We start from the raw sequence: 23,063 nt of genomic DNA, 5'->3' as shown, positions 1-23,063 counted from the left end.
GCAAAACTTCCTGTGGCTTCTGTATCAGAGTACTCCCTCTTCAGGGGGATATGCCCACTTCTCAAGAGAATCAAAGGCTATGTCCTTTAATCTCTTTCATTCTTTCAATAAAACATCATAGACTTGAAATTAAATCTGGAGTCTTGTTTCTGACATTATTAAAGGATGGGAAAGTTTATTACTGGATGAACTTTATGCATTAGTAGAACTAACAAATTAGTAGGGCCATACTGGAAAGCAATTGGAGTTATGCAAATAAATTAGCTAAAAACATCCATATATTGTGACTTAGAAACAAAGGAGATGCCTACAGACCTAGGAATGGCTAAACAAATTATGGCACATGAATGTAATGGAATATTGCCTTGCAATTAGAAACAAAGAATAAGATGACTAGCAAAGCACTCAAGGACTCAGATAAGTTGATGCACAATGCAGTACACAGAACACAGAAATAATAATGAGACTACAACAATGTAATTAGAACCACCACCAGCAAAAAAGAGAATGTTGCAAAAATGCAAGTTACTTCAAAAAATGGATATGAAAAAATACAGGTATGGAATGATACATACAGGTGTTTTTGTTTTTGTTTTTTGTTTTTTTTTTCCCCACTGCATCAATTTGGTTGATTTTCTCTTCTTCCCCCCCCCCTTTTAAAAAATTATTTGTTATAAGGGATGACTCTCTAGGATAGGAAAGGGAGAAGAATTTGGGGAAAGTTTAGACATTGTTTTAGGCAATGTCAAAAAAAAACCCTATCAATAAAGATTTTTGAAAAATAAAACCTGCAAGCTTTTTTTTTGGGGGGGGGGGGAGCTGAGGCAATTGGGGTTAAGTGACTTGCCCAGGGTCACATAGCTACAAAGTGTTAACTGTCTGAGACCAGATTTGAATTTAGTTTCTCCTGATTTCAGGGCCTATGCTTTATCTACTGCGCCACTTAGCTGCCTCTGCAAGATTGTTTTTACATTTTTTTCTCATCTGCAAGTTTGAAGACCTTTTTCTTTATCATAATACTTCAGAAGTTTGATGATAAGCTAGCTGGATCAAATTTTGAGTTTTTCCTTATTAAAGTTTTATTAATTCTTTTAACTAAGTATCAATTATTTTTGACAGCTCTGAGAAATTTCTCATACTATTTTCTATAATATAGTGAAGACTTTCCAATCTTTCCAGGACCCTAATTCAGATATTAAAAATTTCTCTCCTTGACCTGTCTTTTCTCTTAATCACTTATCAGTATCGTTTCCAAACCTTCTTTTGTTATTTTCAGAGCCTTTAAAAAAAATTCAGCTTAATACTTGTGATGCTGTCTCCTATTATGCATTTTATTCAGTTTTCCCTTTATTTCTTCTTCTGTTTGGGGGTTTTGTTTTATTGGAAGGGTGAGCAATATGAATAAGAGACAGGGCAAGAAACCAGAAGTAGATTATAGAAAGCTCTAGCACTGAGCATACTTCTTTTTGACTAGTAAGCCTATCATCTTTGTAGGGGTAAGAAGTAAAAAGAGAAAAAACTATATAATAAAAATAGGAAAAAAGGCAATATATAATAATAATTGTGAATGCATGACATAAAATACTCACAAAATGGGAAGAAAATAAATTAGAATGCAGAATCCAATAATATATATGTACACATATGAAACAAAGATTCTCATAGACTTAAAATATGAGCTAAATTCAAAATCTTGAGCTTTGGCTGAAGGAAAAAAAAAGGATATGTAATCATTTCAAACAAGACATGACCAAATAATGGACTCATTAAAAGAGAATCTACATCATGTTGAAAGGTACCAGAAAAAAAATAAAAACATTGCTTAATATATAACATACCAAATGTACAGTATCTAAATAAAAAGAAAAGTTAAATGATTTACAAGAAGAAATAATTAACAAAATTATTCTAACAGTGGGGAATCTTAAATGTACTACTCTTGAGAACTAGATAAAGCTAATGAAATTAATAAACTAGAAATTAAGAACCCAAAAAGAATTTTTAAAAGTTGAGTTTGATAAGTCTCTGGTGATTACTGAATGGAAATAGAAAGCAACACATATATTAGAAACAACTGTGAAAGACTCAAGCACTTAATTTAATGCAGTGACCAACCATGATTCCATTCTACTGAGAAAAATACTAAGCCAATGTTTAAAGAAAGAAATGACAGACTCAGACTACAGAATAAGACCATACTTTTTGAACATTCACAATGCAAGAATTTATTTTGCTTAACTATGCATATTTGTTCAATGTGTTCTGTTATAGCTTTCTTTTAATATAAAAATAATTGAAGGGAAAAAACAAATGTTTTGTTAATTTAAAAAATAAAATTTAAATTTAAAAATGAAAGGAGTGATCAAAAATAGTTTAAAATGGATTTAAAAGTAGAATTAGGCAGGTTGGAATCCATTTAAAATATTGACAAATTAGAGGCAGTTTGGAATAGTGGAAAGAGCATGAAAAGGATACCCAAGAGATCTGAATTGTAGCTAAGGCTCTCCTGCTAAGCTATTATAACCCTAGAAAAACCTTTACTCTTTGAGGCTCACTTTCCACATGAAAAATTAAGTTTAAGTTCAACTAGATTATCTTTAAAGTCTATTCCAATTCTTAATTTTCTTTAACTTTAATACAAATTATTTCGAGAATCAGAAACAGGCTCTAGAAACCGTGTTTTCTCAAAGAATAATTAATTTAACACAAACTTTCTTTGTAACAGTAGAAAAAATTCTAAGAAATGAGCTTCCAAGATTCTTTAAGGTTCCTGGATAAAAGTATGTAAAAATTAATGTCTTCAATTTGTTCTGGAAATTGTTTCAAATAATTTTTTCTTTTCTTTTTTTTTTTTTTTAATAGTAAAGCCAGTGACAATGCATACTAACATTCATTATCCCAGATTATAAATAAATTCCAAAATGGATTGTTTTGTTAAATATAAAAGGAAAATAACTATTAAATTTTAAAGGTGGTTCTTACGAGGCAAATTCTGGGAAATCAGGCTGTTTCCTGGAAAGATCTATATCCCCCCCCCCCCAAACTGCTATAAGCAAAACACAAAACACAAGAGGACTATGGTCAAAATCATGACTACATGGAATTATGAGGGGAACTGGGGAATATTCAATGGTGCAAAAACAACTTTTTGTGACACTTTAAGAAAACGATGCAAAAATAACCAATGAAGGCTCTGCTAGGTAGTACAATGGATAGAGCACCAGCCCTTAAGTCAGCAGCACTTGAGTTCAACTCTGGCCTCAGACATTTAACACTTCCTAACTGTGAGACCCTTAACTCCAACTGCCTCAGCAAAAAACAAATAAATAACCAATAGATTGGGAGAAGTGTCATGATACTACTTAAAATTCTGACAGAAACCCCAAAGCTTTCTATATTTGTTTGTGTGCTATTGCCCAGAAATTTGCTCAGTTAAGATCTTGAAAATGAGTATGTAACCTAAAGGCATTTGCTTTGGTTTATGTTAATCAATTGGCATAAAACATTTGAAATCACTTTAATAAATTGTCTTGCCTAGAATGGGAAAACTACTAGTGAAATCATCAGATGGATCATACATGTTTGATGGGCAGAAGGGAAAAGAGCTTAGTAAAGAGAAGGAAAGGGTAAGTAAGAGAAGATTTTGGCTGCTGTGAAGAGAGCAATGCAAAAAGAAAGAAGGAAGAGGAGACTATCCAATAAAGAGTAGAGAGGGAAGGAATGCTTTTACAGGCCACTTTAAGTAGGATACATGAATGAGGCCTCTCACAGAAGGCAACATGCTTTAAGTTTTCCAGAGGAGGCTGCCACAAGGAACCAATTGCCACATGAACCACCATTTTCCACCACTACCTTCTCTTCCTCTCCTTCCAAATACCACAGATAATAGTCTATACACTATTCTGGATAATATTTCTTGAGAATTTTGAAGGGATTTGGGTATAGTTAAGGAGTCTCTACTTGATATTACTGTTAATGAGACACTTTGGTGAATTTTCTTGGTGCTAAAATGTGTCTCCATCCAAGGTATCCCAGTATTAGAATCTGAAATAATAATAACTAAGATAGTCAGATGAACACTTTAAACCTCCTGCCCCCACAAAGACACACTTAAAGCAGATACTGGACCTTTAACATGTTTCTACTTCTTTTTATTAATGCTTAACTGCCCTGGCTCATTGTGAGGAAGAGAAATGAACTTGAGACCATTATTTACTGTGATCTGAAAAGGATTAGTTTAGAATACAAAGTAATTGATTTGTCTTACTGGGTTAGGACCCCTCCTTCCCTTATTTGCTTCCCATGTTTTAAAACTTACCACTAGAGTTCACAAAGTCAACCAAACCCATTTGAATCCAAACTAAGGACAAACTGTCCTCGTTTGTACCAACAATATATTATTTGGAGATCATCAAACCTATTCCAAAATTCCTGAGTGCTTATATGCAACAGCAAAAATGACACATCAATCTCTCTGCAATACTCCTAAACTGCCAGTGAGGAAACACAATGTATATGATGAAGACTTACCTGAAATTTGTCCAGCATCTAAAGGCTATCCATAATTTTATCAACCCAAGGACCCTAATGATCCCGAATCCTATTTCTATTATTAGTAACATTCCTCACAATACAAAAGCATATTCTGATGGGTCCAAATCATTGTCTTTACTTGGAGGAGTCAGCAAAACACTTGATCCAGGATCACAGGGCTATTGTCAATCTCCCACACTACTCACACAAGTACTAGTCAAAGATATATAAGATGTAAACCTGTCCTGGTCCTTAATTCGTCCTTAATTCAGTATGTTGACTTACTGTGTGCCATCCCTTTCCAGGGAGCCTACATAGCCTACATGATAAAGGCTAAAAAGTCTTCCCTTGTAAGTTTTAGTTTGTCCTTTCCACAGTGCAATACTTGGAATATGAACTAGGGCCCCACACTAGGGCCTAGCTAAATGATAAATGATAAGATTCAAAGTATCCTTCAAATGGTAATACTAAAATAAAAACATCAAGCATCTGTCCTGTTAGGAACCGTGGAATATTACTGTCCTGAGATTCCAACACTGGGAGAACTAAACAAGAAATTCATTGTTTATACAACTAAAAAGGTCCAGAGTCCTCAGATACCATAAAGAAAAGTGAGTAAAGGGGGACTTGCCTGCTTATGAGACGCTTTCCCCTTCCTTTTTATACATAAATAGATTGGAGGTTTATCAAGAGTTTTCGCCCAGAAATTGGGACCCCATCAGAGGCCTATTGGAGTCAACAATACACTTGGCCTTTGTGTTATAAGAAATGATCATTAGGACCCTTGGGTTGACAAAATTATGGATAGCCCTTAGACTCTGGATATATCAGTAAACAGAGAAGTTCATTGTCCACCTTGTATTTCCTTCACTGTTACTATTTATGCCAACTTGATGTGGTAACAGAAGATCTTGTGGTATGCCTTTGGACACTTGTAGCCACTGTTGAACTTGTGAAGAGAATCTAACGCCTTGCCCTTGACTACTCATTGACTTGTTTATATCCCAGGGGTGGGGAACATCCAGCCTATGAATATATGAGGCCCATGAAATCGTTGCTAAGGTGACCACAAGCAATGGTGAGCTGAAAGCTAGATACAACTTCCCACTGCTTGAGTTCTATAATTGGTAATTTTGGATGGCACAAAAATGATGTTACAAATATCCAAAGGGCTGTTGGCAGAAAAAAGGTTCCCTAACTTTGGTCTATGTGCTTCATACTATTTTTGTCATTTTACTAAGACTTGATTCTTTTCCCCACCAGCAGGCGGCTTTTTTTTTTTTTTGAGATGAGTCTTTTGTCTGATTCCAATTTCTCCATTCAGCCCTATGATATCTTAAAATCTAGTCATTCTCTTCCCAGATCCCCTGAAAGATGATGAGGAGCTGCAGTTTCAGGTAACAGGCAACCAATAGTCCACAGCTTGATTTCACAAATATTCACTTGGAGTCCAATTTTACATTCTTCACAGATGGCTTCTCCTTTTATGAAAATGAAATAGAAATGCCTGGGAGAATGATTGAGCCCTTCTGTAGCAATTGACTGGGAGGTTACACTGTCTGAAAGACTTGGGGCAAAGAAAGCCAAGTTGGTAATGCTGACCAGAGCATGCTAGCTGGCCCAGGGACTACAAGTGAACCTTTATATGGATTCCAAATATGTTTTGGGGGTCTGTCACACCATTGACACTTTGTGGAAGCACTGTGATTTTATCATCACAAATGCTAAGCCAATGCTGACCAACTTTTTCAAGTTTTCCAAGGTCATCTCCATGGTATACTGCCTGGATTCTTAAAAGCCACCAAATCATTGGTTACACTTTCTGCATATACCCACTATTCTTTCTTAGTGAAAGATGGTGAAATTGAAATGAATGAAAGATGAAAGAGAAAGCCAGATAGGCACCCCATTGCACCTAAAAGGTTCCTACCTCTGTAAGTTTACTGGTCATAGTTTGTGGACTCTAACTGCCTTTTTTGCCCACAGTTCAATTCTTAATGGAAGGAAACTATGACAAAATTTAGAGAGAAAGTGGATGACCCTACCATTTGAACACTTGCAGATTAACTTTATTGAATTGCCAAAGTTTTAAGGGGCTTCAGATATATTTTGGTGTGGAGAGACTAATAAGAGTCATTGCATGGAGGCCTTTCCAGAGATATATATCACAGCAAACACGATAAAAAGGTGTTTGATTAAAGACATAATACCAAGATATAGTCTGCCATTTACTATAGACTGTGATCAAAGGCCACTCTTTCCTATAGAATTAACTAAACAATTCTCTTAAGTGTTTGGGGATAACCCTAAGCTTATATACTCTTATCACCTATTGAGGATAACCCTGAGCCTATATACTTACTTCCCGGTCACTTATCATCATAGAAGTTGAACAACTAAAAAGGGAAATTAAGGCTCTTTTGGGAAACCATGCCAAAAAAAAAAAAAAAAAAAAAAAAAAAAAAAGGCCTCTAATCCTTCTCCTTGTACTGTTCCCACTTATAAATCTTATGATTGTAGATTATGTTTTTTGAATTCTATTCAATAGGTCACTGAGGCTGGACCCTCAGAATCTGAGCCTGGCCATAGGAGATGAAAACCTGCTAAAATATGTAATCTGTGTCTAGTTCTCTTTTATAGGTCTGGAAAGAGGCAGTCTTGATACAAACTCTGTCTTTGGAAGAGACAATACAAATATCTGAATCTGGAAACTATATGTGGATCCACAACTTCAGGAAGATATCCAATATTCATCTCTTCTGGTTTAGGACCTTTCTAGGTCCTGTTGACCAATCACACTTCCATCAAGGTTGCTGAGCAGATTACCTGGAAATTTCAATCCCATGTGAAGGCAGACATCTCAGCCCCACTTAGGAAATAATCCCTGATCAGTCTTGCACCCAGTTAAGCAGAGAAAATAGGACATGAGTCAGGAAGTGGGATGGCAAATAGAATACAACTATGCTATTCCTGAAAAGAAATGTGATTATTCAGGAGGGAAAGGGCCTTCTAAATTTTTTTATTAAACCAGGGGCCAGATGCACACCAGCAAATTTTCTAGGATGGCCTCAAAGGGATTTTATTTCCTATGTAACAAAAAAAGTATACTACTGGCATCCTTAAAATCAGCAGGAAGATGTGAATTGTGGAGGTTTTTCTTTGGCCTCCAGCCCACATCTAAACTACCTTTTAGCACATCCTTGTGAAGCAAACATGCTGCCATTCAAGTTTCTGTTACACTTCCACCTTTAGTGAGAAAGCCTGAACATGCTTTTTTCCCATCATAATGCTCACATAGAAATCTGGATGCAGTACAGTGTTATGGAATAAAATAAACAAGTTTCTGCACACATTTGTTAATGAATGCAAAGGTGTAGTGGAGGAGTTCAATACTGAGATTCAGACTCTTAGAATTCTGCCTTATAAAACAGCTCTAGATTTTCTCCTGGCAAAGAAGGGAGAGGTTATGTATTCTCCTAGGACTGGAGTGTGAAACCTAAGTCCCTGGTAACTTCAACAACATTCATTCATTCCTACAAACTAGGTTCAAATAGCCTAGAATAAGTTTCAAGAGGATAGGAAGGAACTTTAGTTCTCATGGGAATGGCTAACTCTTGGTTCCCCAATCTCAGAGAATCTATTTTGTGGGATTTCTCCTATATTTACTGATAGATTCTATTTTGCTTGTATTCACAATGCCTCTCTTGGAGCAAAGAACTGATTCCCAAGCCAACTCCCAAATCACAAGCAGTAGAGACTAAGATGATGCAGAGAACAAAAAGAGCAATTAAAGGTCTGATTGTGGTGCTACACTGTAAATAATGTTAGCACCAAAAAAGGAATTGTGCAAAGTCAGCCATTTGTGCAGAATTAGTTTGAGTGACTCCTGTTTTTAAACCTTGCTTAGACTTTGGGTATATGCAGTCAGCCTGAAGGAGATGGCTGGCCAGAAATACCCTTGTTATATAAACGCTTTAACACACTGGAAAAGAATTGAGGATACAAATTCTCACGATACATATAACAATCAACTTACTTTTACTTTTACATGGAAGTTGTTTACTCCTGTCTATAAAATAAACTCCACAAAGTTTGACATCCACACCAGCACAGCAAGTTGCTTGCTTCATTGGTGTATTAATTAGTGCATTACTTTTATCTTTCTTTTCCTGAGTTTGCTTTACTGACCACAACAAGGCCTTGGCCAAGATTTCTTTTAACAGTCACTGGAGTTGATTGAAGACAATCGTGTGACATAGTCATATTTATGCCTAAAGAAAATAACTCTGGCAAAAGTAGGGAAGATGAGATGGGAGTGGTAAAAAAAACTTAAAGAAGGGAAATTAGTTAAGAGGATATTGTCTTCTGTGTGACCCTGGGCAAGTCACTTAACCCCAGTCTCAGAAAAAAAAAAAAAGAAAAAAGAGAAAAAAAAAAAAAAAGGATATTGTCTTAGTCTAGGTAGGAGGTACAGAGGTCCCAGACTTGGGCTGGAGTGGAGTATAAGAAGAATACAGAGGAAACAGATGTAAGAGATGATATGGAGGTGGAAAAAAAACAAATTTGTTAACTGAAATGATATGGAGATTAGAGAAGGTAAGAAATCAAAAATTATATCAAGGCTACAAACCTAAGAGACCAAAGGAATGGTGATTTGAAGGAAGGGTGAGTTTGATGGAAAGAGTCTGATTTTACAGTGTCCTGGATATACAATTTGAAATGTCCAACAGAACTGTGATTCAGCACTGAAGTTCAGAAGAGATTGCAGGAGGATATAAAGATCTGAAAGTTATCTGCATACAGAAAGTGTCTAAATCTGTGAAAACTCATGGGATCATCAAAAGAATGTACATAAAAAGACCTACCACAGAGGTGCAGCACCCACAGATAAGAGCATGATATGAATAATATAATTCAGCAAAAGAGACTGAGGAGCAACAAAGAAAAAAATTGGCAAAGAATACAGAAAGTTTTTTTTAAGGACTATGATGGAGAAAGAAAGAACATTGGATAGGAATGGATATAGGATGATATTAAGGGTCTGCTATGGTCTGGTGATGACTTTTCAAGATTGTGAAAGTCTTGAAACTTTGAGGATTCTTAGATATGAGTTTTATTTTTACTCTGCAGAGTAGAACTTCTTGAATTTTTCCTACTCATGAGCCTCACGAAATTTTTATGTGACCTAAAATATACAGGTATATAAAAGACATACAAATCAAACATTTAATGGTCATAAATCATAATTTCTAGATACTCACATTCAGTTACAAAATTTTATGTGGAGTTGCAAACTACAATTTAAGAAGCTGGGTTATTCAGAGAGCTGGAAATTTTTATAGCCAATGTTTCTGATAAAAGTCTCATTTCTAAAATAAATAAAGAACTCAGTCAAATTTATAAGAATACAGGTCATTTCCCAATTGATAAATGGTCAAAGGATATAAATAGGCAATTTTCAGATAAAAAAATTAAAGCCATCTATAGTCAGATGAAAAAATGCTCCAAATTGGTTAGAGAAATGCAAATCAAAATAATTCTGAGGTACTATCTCATAACTCTCCAATTGGCTAAGATGACAGGAAAAGATAATGAATTGATAATGAATTGGAAATGCATTGTTGGTGGAATTATGAAATGAGCCAATCAGTCTGGAGAATAATTTGGAACCATGGCCAAAGGGCTATCAAACTATGTATACCCTTTGATCCAGCTGTGCCACTACTGATCTGTTTCCTAAAGAAATTATAAAAGAGGGAAAAGAAGCTACACGTGCAAAAATGTTTGTAGCAGCTCTTAGTGTGGTATCAAAGAATTGGGAAATGAGTAGATGCTCATCAATTAGGGAATGGTTATATAAGTTATGGTATATGAAAGAAATGGAATATTATTCTATAAAAATGATAAGCAGGTTGATTTTAGAAAGGCTTGGATAGATTTACAAGAACTGATGCTGAGCGAAACAAGCAGACCCAGGAAAATACAGTCCACAACAACATGAGTTATGACCAACTCAGTTGATCTTTTGACTTAGTTCAGCAGTTCAGTGATCCAAGGAAATTCCAAAAAACTTTGGATGGACAATACCATCCTCACCCAGAGAGATTATTATGGAGACACATACTATATTCACTCCCCCCCCCCTTTTTTTTCTTCTTTTTAAAATTTCCCCACATTTTTCCCTTTTGTTTTTTCTCTCCTAACATGATTCATTAATATATTTTTAAAATGTACGTGTATAGTATAATCAAAAAAATGTTGTTTTTACATGTAACTGGGGAAAAAAAAAAAAAAGATTTAAGGCTGGGCTAGAAAGAACTACAGTACATGAACTTTCAGACAAACACAGGCCTTTTTTCCCCTTTAGTTTAGTCCTCTTTTTGATCTTTTCTTAATCAAGGGGTCCAAAAATGCCTGCCTTTCCCCCTACTTCTAACTACTAGATCATTAGGTGGACGAGAAGACAAGAGTACACTGCCTTTAGAATCAAGGTACATCTTGCTTCAGACACTTACTAGCTATCATTTAATTTATCTCAACCTTCTCATCTGTAAATGGGAGATGATAGCTATCACTAAACAGGATTGTTATTAAAAATCAAATGAGGCAATGCAGATAAAATGCTTTTCAAACCTAAACTCATTTAAAGAGGGTCTTAGTACATAAGGTTCAGTAGCTATATAAATGTTAGCAGTTAGATATTACTTAAGCACTCCCTTGTTTAAATTAATTATAACTCAATCAAATTAAAATAATTATAACTCACTTAACATAGTCTCTGGCACATAGTAAGTCTATATAAATGTTAGCTATTGTAACCAGTCTCACTGCATCATATAAAAAAAAAAAATTGAGAAAACGCAAAATAAAGGACATGGGTCTGACGACACAGGTTTGTCCAAAAACTAGAGTCTCCCATGTCCAAAATAGAAGAAAACCGGATTTTATTACTTCCAGATCCGGTCAATAAACACTATTAGCTAGCTCTAGTTAGAAAGCAACGTTAGAGGCAAGTTCATACTTTTCATGACTTGGAAGTCAACAGTATGACAAGCTTCATCAGCAGGAAAACTTAATGTCGGCAGACAACAAATACTTGAAGAGGACTTCAAACGCAAAGGCCCAAGCCTTAAAGGGATGGCAAAGAGAGAACTAGAAGGAGCACAGGCTTTAATTGCGGACAACATGCAAAGTTAGGAAACCCAAAGCCAACAGGTTGGCTGACAAGCCTCCGTCGGTATCTCCTCCTGCAGGACGTGGGTGTGCCGGAGGCCTCGACAAGCTGTGATTTTGTTAAAGCTCTTCGGCGGAGAGCACAGAAGGGAGATGGGGGAGCTCCTGGGAAGAAGGCCCCGGAAAGGCCAAGCGCTAGTGCCGCCGTACTCCCCCCGCCGCCGCGGCTGCTCCTGGTCGGCCAGGGGAAGCAGCCGTCCGGAGGGGACCTAAGAACCTCCCTGGCCCTTTCGGCTCTAACTTTTTCGCTCGAGTCTCCCAGAACCCTCTTATGCCCTTCCCCCCACCCCTGCACTTTTCCGGCGCTCCTCTCAGAAAAACAGGAGCTTTTCCAGGGGGGTGAAGCCGCCGGGGACATAAAAGAAAACTGACCCTCGCCGGCCCCGGTTCAGCACTTCCGTTTCTTCCCCTCTTCCGCCCCCGCCTCCTCCGCCGCCGCCTCCGCCTCCGCCTCCGCCTCTGCCTCAGGAGGGAGTGGGCTGAGGGGGCGTGAGGCTGAGCGCGGGGCGAGCCGGGGAGCGCGTCCACGAGCCCCGCGCAGCAGGTGCGGCCGAGTTCCTCCCCTTCCGCGGAGGGGTCCCTCCCCCCCGGGATTCTCACCCCGACAAGGTTTCTCAGAGACGCAACCACCACGGCCGCCGCCTCTTCCGACCACTCGGCACCCCAGTCGCCGCTGCCACCGCCGCCTCCGACACCGTCGCCCCCGCCGCAGCGTTCGTCGTCGTCGTCGTCGTCGTCGCCGCCGCGGCCGCGGCGCGCATCCGCTCCCACGCACAGCTCCGTGGCCGCGCTCGCGCCCGCGCCAGCTGCGCGCTGGCGTCACATAGCAACCGCTAAAGGCCCAGCGCAGCCGAGCGTCGGCTGAAGTTCCGGAGCGGCAGGCGCCGAGCTTGTGCGTCCCCTGGAGTGGCAATGGGGCTTTTCGCCGCCACCCGGAGCTTGTGCCCCTATGGTTCAAAGATGAGTCTAAACACGCCCCCCTTCGGGCGTGGCTGATAATCCGCCCGGTCCCCTACGTTTCCTTACGTCACCGCGTGTCGTCACCGTTGCTTGCATACGTCACTGTTGTAGCGGGGGAGGATAGAGGCTTTCACTTCGGTCTGCTGGGCTATATCCCGATCTTCTCTGTCAGCACATCCGTTGGCCGAAGACGATAGTAGTATCGGGGCAGAGCTGGGGAAAAACTCGAGTTGGGAGGGTCCAGGGAATGAGGGACAGGATTGCCGACACTTTTAGAGCAGGGGGAGGGCTGAGAGGTCGGAATGGAGGAGGGTGAAAACTCCCCAGAGATAGTCTTCCAGGAGAGGCGGTCAAAAAGCAGCGAAGGGAACGAAAAGTCCCGGTGGATCCCAAGAAGCCTGATTGAATACGTGAAGAGTCGTAATTGTCAGTTGTCTTTGCTAGCGGTTGATTTGACCGGTTTCCTCCCCCACTTATTTTTTTTCTTTCTTTAAATTAATTTTATAATTATATATTTTTGACACCCTCCACTTATTTTTAAGGCTCAGAGATGTCTGTATCATTTGAGAAGTCACAGACTAATCAATATAGTTCTTGACCCATATATAATATCATCCAAGAGAATGAATAGGCAAACATGAGGAAAGTGCTACATTAGAATGTCATTCTGGAGGCAGAATACACATGAGAAAAGTGCTGTGTAAAATAGAGCGGATAAGCGGAGCACCCTCCAAGGGGCTAAAGGGGATCCAAAAAAAAAGAGCCATATTCTACTTACTAACGGAGCGGAGTTTTTGGTTTCTCACGAATCTCCAGCCCAACCTAGATGGATTTCTCCAAGGCTTATTTCTTAAGAGCGCTTACAGCTGCCCCACTCCAGGAGTGGCCACAGTGCGGGCTCAATATCACTAAAAATGTTTCATTCAATTAAGGATTTATTTGCCAGGTAGGGAAGCAGCGAGGCTTCTCTGTAAAAGAATAAAAAGCAAGACCTCTTTACTCAAGTCAGAAAAGTCCCTCAGACTGATTCCTATACACATACATCTTATCCTATTTCAGTGCCTGTAAAACCACCCACCCATATTTATTTTCAATCCTTTTCTGTTGAAGTCATATGTATATCTTTGGTAGAAAAAATGTATTTGCCGTACAGTTTGATTGCAGATTTTTATGGGTTGTTGTTTCCTTCTGCCTAATTCTAAGGAACTTTGCCCAATAGTTTTCCTCTCCAGAGACTAATGGTTTGTCACCAGTTGCTTATTTTCCTAATAGTCCCTCCTCCCAAACTGCAATAATGAACAATAGCAATGGTAACGTTTATTTTTTGGTACCAACACTAGCATGTTATTTTTATAATTATAAAATTTTTGTTCAACAGTGTCCAGCACTTCCTGAGCTCATTTTGGGTTTTCTTGGCAAACATACTGGAGTGGGTGCCATTTCCCTAACTGAGAAGTGAAATGACTCACGCAGGGTCACATGACTAGTAAGTGTCTGAGGCCAGATTTAAACTTAGGAAGAGGAGTCAAAAAGACTCCAGGCCTAGCACTCCCATCTACTGTACCATCTAGCTGCTCTGTAATTATAAAATGCCATTCTAATTAAGTAAAAATTGCATTCTGTATGTATTTTTTATTTTTGCAAAATGTAGCATGTTTCGTATTAGCATCCTCCATCCCCATGATCATTTTTGAGTTTTTCATTGACAGTTCAGTTGTGTTCTTTTTCTTCCCCTTGTCATTGATTGGGAATTAAGAGGAATCTGACTTTTGAATCTTTCTGATTATCAAAATAGATCTCCTTTTGGTTCTGAGCATTTATTATAACTTGGATTCCTCTCTGTCACCCCACATAATCCATTCTGTTGCCAAGTTTTTCTTTTTCTAACCTTCACATCATCTCTCAAATCAAGCCCCATGCCTATTCCGCACATCCACATTACCTCTCGCATACAAGGCTTTTTAATTGGCCTCTCAACTTTAAATCTCTTCCAGACCTCCTTCCATACGTTCCACACGTGCACACAGCAAAATGATTTTCCTTATGCATAAATCTGATCGTTACATACTGGGCTCTATAGCTCCCCATTGCATCTAGAATAAGATAAGCCCCTACTTAGATTTAAAGTCCTACATAACTTGATCATAAGTCATCTTTCCAGCCTTATTGTCCATTACTCTCCCTCTACACTCTACAATCCACTCAGCCATATTGACTACCACACTCCATCTCTAATCTCCATGCCTTTCATGACTGGAATCCACTCTCTCTTCTATGGCTCACCAAAAAACCCCTTTCCTTTAGGACACTGTTGAAGCACTACTTTCTATAAGAAGCCCTTCCTAATGCCCCTAGCTGAGTGTGCCCTCCCAATTTACCTTTTATTACTTTGTATCTTATTTGTATTTATTCTCTTTACATTCTGTATATTTACATATGTAATTTAAGTATTATTTAGTTCTTTGTATTTTCTTATCCAGTGACTTGCATTTAATAAATACTTGTTTGATTGATAAAATGTTTATGATACTTACCTAGATATTTTCTACTTAGGTTCTATTTGTTCATGTGGGATTGGCAACATACACCATCGAGAATATACTATTTTTTATAAACTCCTAAGAGGGATAATGTTAAAATGTTTTAATTCTCCTGGAAAAGATTTTTAGTGCTTTTAGGACCTCAGAATTGTAAAGTTTACGGACCTTCAAATTAATGGGACTGGGGCCTTTGGTGACTATTGGAGAAGAAATCACCAGCCCCTTGAATAAAAAAAAACTTCTTTAAAGTAGCTAAAGTTTGAATAAAACATCCATTTCAGCTTCTTACATTTAGATTGAAATATTTGGCTTTGAACTCTAATGGACTCTGCACCCACCATTTTATCGATGTTGACTTTATAGATAATTGACTTAAACATGGAGGCCAGTAGATTCTACTCCCTTGTTTACAGTTGAGTCACTAAGAAGTTAATTGACTTGCTCAGAGTCACAATGCTAATGTGTCTAGGGCAACATATAAATCCACATTTTTCATATACCTTGTATATACCTTGTATGTACATAGTTGTTTACATGCATTCTCATTCGAATATAACCTCTTTAAGAATTATTTTTGCCTTTCTATCCTCAGTGTTAAGCACCATATTTGGCACATAGTAAGCATTTAATAAATTCATCTATTTCTCCATCAATTATGCCAGAGTACCTCACTCTGATAATGGACTGACCTAGCTTTCAGATTATATCTAATCCCCTGGTTTGATGGATTTTGCCTCCAGAGGTCCTAGGCAAAGATGGAAAAGAAACTGAGTCCCAAATTCAAATCCTAATGATGCTACTTATTATTGCTATGATCTTGGCTAAGTCATTAAGTCACAATCTCAGTTCAATGAATCATGAGATAGCTATCTTTCAAAAGTGTGGTTTAAAAAATATTGCTTTGTGAGTTACTATCATGTAAACAATTATTCCTCCCCTAAGGATTTCCTAATTACAGACACTCAGGAAAAATTTGGAAGAACTTTAGAGTCACCAAATTTAGCCTGGGCAAGAACCTTCATTAAGTGCTTATTCAGCTTCTAATTGGAGACTTCCAATGGTAACACATTCACTAGTTCCGGAGATGTTAATCAATTTGGTAATTCTTAATTGTTTGGAAACTATATTACAGGGTTGTTGTTTTTTTTAATAATGGCCTTCCACATAGTGGCTTTCCCAACTGTCATTTCAATATATTGTAGATGGGCAAAATGAATTAAATGAGAATTTTAGGGGAGTTTTATAGAAGCCACAAATGAAGCACAAAAGCCAGTAGACATCACAAAAAAGTTTAAAATCTCAGAAGTGCACAAAAGATAGGTATAGTATTGTATATCAATAATATATTTTAATATAATTGTAAACTTATTTCTTTTTTTAAATTAAGTGAAGTTTAAGTTTGTGAAAAGAATGAAAAAGCCAGCAGATGACAAAGGCTAGAAATATAGAGATATCCTAATAAGTTTAATAATCCAAAAGTGTACATATTGTTATGCATATTACCTTACAATGCCCATTTTCCCTTAAAATTAAATTTGCAGTAAAAGAACTGGTTCTTAACCCTAGTTTAGTGATGCTATATGTGTTTATAGCAACCTCTCAAGTTTCTCATATCTTATGTTATTTAAACACCATAAACTCTTTTAAAAACCATGGGTCCCAAGCACAATGTTCCTTGTGCTTCAGAAAATGCTCTGAAGAAAAAAAAAGTTCATCACTTGAAGGAAAAAGAATTGTTAAGATATACTTCTTTCAGGCAAAACAGCTGCTGCAGTTGACTGCCATTTTGGCATTAGTCAACCATAAGATGATCAAGAAGAAAAAAGAAGGAAATCTATGAAGCTGTTGCCGCAGCTTCACCAACTGCAAAGCAATTGCATAAACCATGGGATCCACATCTTTCTCTCATAAAAAATGAAACATTCTTTTTTGTAATTATTATAGCTTTTTATTTACAAGATATGTAATTTTACAGCATTGACAATTGCCAAACCTTTTGTTCCAATTTTTCCCCTTCTCCCCCCCAGATGGCAGGTTGACCAATACATGTTACATATGTTAAAGTATAAATTAAATATAACATATGTATACATGTCCATATAGTTACTTTGCTACACAGAAAGAATTGGACTTTGAAATATTGTACAGTTAACCTGTGAAGGAAATCCAAAATGCGGGCGGACAAAATTAGAGGGATTGGGAATTCTATGTAGTGGTTCATAATCATCTCCCAGAGTTCTTTCGCTGGGTGTAGCTGGTTCAATTCATTACTGCTCTACTGGAACTGATTTGGTTCATCTCATTGTTAAAGATGTCCATGTCCATCAGAATTGATCATCATATAGTATTGTTGTTGAAGTATATAATGATCTCCTGGTCCTGCTCATTTCACTCAGCATCAGTTCATGTAAGTCTCTCCAGGTCTTTCTGAAATCATCCTGTTGGTCATTTCTTACAGAACAATAATGTTCCATAATATTCATATACCACAATTTATTCAGCCATTCTCCAATTGATGGGCATCCACTCAGTTTCCAGTTTCTGGCCACCTACAGAGGGCTGCCACAAACATTCTTGCACATACAGGTCCTTTTCCCTTCTTTAAGATCTCTTTGGGATATAAGCCCAGTAGTAATACTGCTGGATCAAAAGTTTGATAACTTTTTGAGCATAGTTCCAAATCATTCTCCAGAATGGCTGGATCTATACATAATTCCACCAACAATGAATCAGTGCCCCTGTTTTCCCACATCCCCTCCAACATTCTGAATTATCTTTCCCTGCCATTCTAGCCAATCTGAGAGGTATGTAGTAGTATTTCAGAAAATGCAACATTCTTTTGGGTGTAGGATAGTTATTTAAAGGCATTCTGGTAGACTGGCATCATATGAGAAAAGACTTAAGTCCTTATATGATTTCCCAAAGGAAAATGAAGATGAAGGTTCTACCTCTATGGATTAGCAAAGGCTGATTTGGAAAAAAAAAAAAAAAAAAAAGTTTTAAAAATGTTTAGCCCATACAAATGGGAGAGACAATGTATATCAATCAAGAGGCAGCTAGGGACTTTCCTGAAAACCTGAAGAACATGATTGGAAAAAAAAAAGGCTACAAACTAGAAAGATAATCAAAGCTGATGAGACTCCCCTATATTGGGAGGGAAATGGCTCAGAGAACACGCATCAGTCAGGAAGAGAAAACCCCAAATTTTAAAGCTACAAGGAGTAAGGGTAACCTATAGGTATAATAAATACCTCCATTAAAGAAAATTTCAAATTTCTTCTCCCATACAAAGGGAAGGCCAAAAAATTTTATGTGAATTTTACAGATTAAGGGTACGCTACATCCCTAATATCTAAGATGTGGAAGGAAATAATTATATTGAAATTAATTCACAATTTCCCACCATAATGTTCTTTTCCTCTGGACCTCACTAATCAAACCTAATTCTGTGGATATTTGATGAAAGTTTTAGTGACTCCTCACCCTATCACTAAACTCCCAGTATCCTTCATCAATCCTTATGCAGCATTCTAGAGAATTACACTGGAATTACACTTTGGGTATCACATTAATGCTGCAAAAAAGTTGAATTGGGGAGTGGGGGAAATAGTGGATTACCACTGAATTGGAGGGACACTGATCCCTGTCCTGCACTCCTGAAACCATGAAAATATTATCTTTGTTTGAACTCTATCTATTGTCAGAACTATGTCACCAGCTTTTCCCTCCCTAACACAAATGGTATTTTCTGTTTCCAATTGGGGGCACACTTGGCCCCCAGATATGCCACTTTAAACCTTATTTATCATCAAAGACCTTGACAACTTGGTAAGCATAAAACTTAAAAGAAATATTGTCTCCTTGTTAACTTTTGCTGCCTGTCTGAGAATGGAATTTTTAGTGTGATAAATGTTTCAGAATATTCTTGTGTTTTTTTTGCTATAAATATGTGTCTCTGAAACTGCTCAGGGCTGACTCCTCAAGTCTTGTACTTTAGGCTCAGTCATTGACCAACAACAAACACTCTTAAATTTACATTATTTTGGCTGTCCTGTATTTTCTCTTGCCCGGGTATTTCACCACAATATGCACTTATGTTGAATATATATATATTAAATCCTGAGGTCTTTTCCAAATTATTGTCTACCTATGTCTACCCTAATTGTTTTTTTGGGACCCAAGTATATGACTATATATCCTTTATGAATTTCATCTTAAATTCAATCCATTTTATACCTTTTGGGTCCTGATTCTATCATCCAACATTTTAGTTATTTTTCACAGTGTCATGTCGTCCAAAATACTTAGGAGATGGCCACTTATACCTTTAATTCGTTGACAAAGATCTTGAACAGAACTGAATCAAGAAAACATTGTTACTCTCTACCACAGACTTCCCCTTTGAGTGTCCATCAGGTAATTAGCAATGTTTTAGTCCAGTTATTTGTCCAATTCCATGTGATGGTGGTCTTATTCATTTTGACTTTTCCACTACCTTATTTGGGGTTTTCTTGGCAAAGACACTGATGTGGTTTGCTATGACTTTTTCCAGCTCATTTTACAGATGAGGAAACCAAGACAAGCAAGGTTAAATGACACGCCCAGGGTCACCCAGCTAATAAGTGCCTGAGGCTGAATTTGAACTCAGGAAGAAAAGTCTTCCTGACTCCCAGCCCAGATACACTATTCACTGTACCACCTAGCTGCCTGTACCAAGCATACTTAATTGGATTTCTAGTTAAGAAGGCAACACAAAAGGTTATAGAAAAGCTCTCCCTAGTTACCGACAAAGAACATGACAAATATCTGAAAAGCGCTATAGGAAGACCAATGATAAAACTAAAAAGAAAATCTCTTTCCTCCTATGTACAGAACTGCAAGAAAATTTGGCCAGAAGATGGTAGAGGGATCTTAATCAGGGAAGGGTGAAGCTGTGGAAGGTGTCAGATGAGACAGTGTGAACTCCAGAAAATGTACCAGAAGCCAAAGGTGGTAAAAGAACTATACCAGGAACATTCATACCAGCCCACACAGACATATTAAGTCAACTAGCACTTTGAGCTGGGTTAGCAAACCAATACAAGCTCCAGCAACTGAGTATATTTGAAACCAGAACCTTAATTTGGCTTTTCAGAGTAGATGGAGGGGAGAGGGGACCAGACTATGCACTCCTTATAATATATAGGGGCACAGTAGGAGAAAGGTCTATTCAGCGCCGGGGAGCCATCACCAGGGGCCTATACAGGAGAACTAGTATGATCTCAAACATCCCCTGAAAGCTGTTGGACTACATCAGGAGACCAATCTAGCTCCTGAATGGTGATGAGATATATAGGAAGAAGGAGAAAGACTGGCTGACTTCAAAAACTCATCATGGACCACAGAAGACTGAGAAAGAATCTGAGGACTGAGGCACAGGATGAGGCCAAACTTTTTTTTTAATATATATATATATATTTTGAATCAGCAAAAATCTACCTCTCACTTCATCTACCCACCACAATTAAAAACAAAAGAAAAATAAAATCCCTGTTACCAAAGTACAGTTGAACAAAATGTTCCCATATAAAATCTCATTTTGTCCTGTAATTCACCTCTTAATAATTTGTTTCATTATCAATCCTCTAGAATCATAGTTGATCATTATGCTGATCAGAGTTCGTAATTATTTCAAAGTTGTCTGTCTTTAGCATATTGTTGTTATGTCAATTGTTCTTCTGGTTCTGTTCATACAGGTATTCCTGGGTTTCTCTGAAACCATTCCTTTATTATTTCCTAAAGCACAATAGTGTTTGATCACATTTATATGCCACAACTCATTCAACAGTTCACTAATTTATGGGTGCTCCTCATTAAGCCTCCTCATAATCTACTTTCCCTCTAATTCTACCTTCTCCCCTTTCCTTGCTATTTCTTCTTTGTGTAAAATGCATTTCTCTGCCCAACTCCATGTGTATGTATGTTTGTGTGTGTATTTTTCCATCCTTTGCCTAGCTCCTTGTTTATATAGATGCCACTTGTCTCATCCTGAATGTGTGAAATATTTTTCCCTAATCTTGCTTTTCCTTTCTACTTGATTTACAACAGCAAAATGCTTCTTGACACAGATACTATTAGCAAATTAATAAGTTCTTCTGGTTCCAAGTGACAGGACCCCAAGCTTCCTTTGCTCTCACAGGTGTTGTAGATTGGGAATGAGATAAATTGGAGGCAGAGGGAAGAGAAAAGAGGTCAGACAATGCAATAGCCTTTCATTCAGAGAGGTCAGAGAACAGCAACTGCCTCTCAGTCTCCTTGTGTCATCCTCTCATATGAGGAGATCCATTCTGCAGGTCTGGGTTGGATCTTCAGCAGCCACTGTCAGGTGGCTCCCATATTTCAACAAGTCCTGTATGCAATTTCTGCAATGCATATTCTGATCTTGGATTTTGTTTAAATATTGATACCTTTAATGCTAAAGAAGTTTGGAAAGAACAATGAAATTCAAACTTAGCTTGAGCTGGGTTATAATAGCTGCCTGGACAGTTAGGAGAGAGATGCTAATTGCTGCTAGGCAAACACTCAGAAAGAGAAAAAACTGTTTGGTTTGATTTGGTTTATTTGTTAACCTAAGTTATACTTTAATTCCAGCTCTGCTGGACATGTGTGAGCTTTGTGGGGTTTTGAGTTATACACTATATAGTGTGAATCTTATAGGTTTTGAAGGAAAAAGGAAAGAGGAATGTAAGTGATTTAGAAAGGATTGAGCAATTAAAGATTTGCAAGGTATTGAAAGGTTTTTGGGAATAGGAAGAAGAGCTGGAGGAAGGAGACTTACAAACCCCCACTGCTTTCTTCGTCTTTAGTAGTAGAGTATCTAGTCAGAAAAGTTGTTGGAAATTAAGTATATAGCAAGAGAAAAGGAAGAAGTGAATAAACTAATGGGGAATTGAATGGGGGAAGGGTGGCCACATGGAATCCCCCCCCCAAGTGTGTTCCTGCTGTTTTTGGGTTTTTTTTAGGTTAATTGATTGAATATTTGTTTCTTGATACATAAGAGTTTTCTTATTTGAGGAATATGGTCATAAATGTGAATCGATACTTTGGTAAAAGTTTAATTGTTATTTTTAATAATTTCTTTTATTCTTTTATGGGGTATTTGGACATTCTGTTTAAGTTGAAAATATAAGTTTAAATCAATTGTATTGTTGGATCATCTTGAGATTATTTAAAGAGCCTCTAAAATAATAGTTTTTTCTTTTGTCCTTTTGAAAATGTTTTTGTTAAGGACAATATGCAATTTGGGATATTTTTCTATATAATGGGTATTTTAAGAGCAAACTGATTTGTATGAATAATGCTCATTTATGAAGCATCTACTTGGATATGATAATTGTTTAAGTTGTGAACTTATTGGGACAAATACTGTTATCAATATAAAGTTATGATAAATATTTGTTTAGAATTTACCAGAAATCTGATTAATGGAATCTGTTAGTGGGAATAAAATTTCTTGGGCTTATAGTTAATTAGTTAATGCTGTTTAGGAGTTTTAAAGCTCCACCCTCTGAAAGTTAGTGGGACAATTGATTGGAATGAAACTGGATTAAGGCTGAGTTTTAACTGCTCATGTTATAGTTATGTTCTTGCATTTTTTCCTCTGTAACTGATTTTTATGATCAGAACAATGGTCAATAGAATTGTTAATGCAATTCAATTATGTCATACCTTGCTATTTTCAGTTTGATTATATGTAATCATTGTTTCCTAAATGCTTGGGAAAATAAATTTTTAGCCTGGTCATCTGTCTGTTACTGT

At 37.4% G+C, this 23,063-nt stretch overlaps 1 protein-coding gene across 3 annotated transcripts in view; it reads right to left on the bottom strand.

Moving 5' to 3' along the window:
* The window catches only part of BTBD9 (BTB domain containing 9), a 445,792-nt gene extending 433,003 nt beyond the window's left edge, over window positions 1-12,789 (bottom strand). Inside the window, exon 1 of one of the 3 annotated variants that reach the window (XM_074311026.1) lies at window positions 12,367-12,789. The gene's annotated coding sequence lies outside the window, so the exon portion shown is untranslated. Of the gene's footprint in view, window positions 1-12,138; window positions 12,297-12,366 lie in introns of those variants that run through there. The other 2 variants (XM_074311030.1, XM_074311032.1) reach the window with 2 other exon arrangements.
* Window positions 12,790-23,063: the final 10,274 nt, after the last annotated feature.

The sequence above is a fragment of the Sminthopsis crassicaudata genome, chromosome 4 (genome assembly GCF_048593235.1).
Source record: "Sminthopsis crassicaudata isolate SCR6 chromosome 4, ASM4859323v1, whole genome shotgun sequence".
Taxonomy (NCBI): Eukaryota; Metazoa; Chordata; class Mammalia; order Dasyuromorphia; family Dasyuridae; genus Sminthopsis; species Sminthopsis crassicaudata.
Note: the sequence above shows the minus strand (reverse complement) of the source record. Positions and strands in the feature narration are given on the sequence as shown.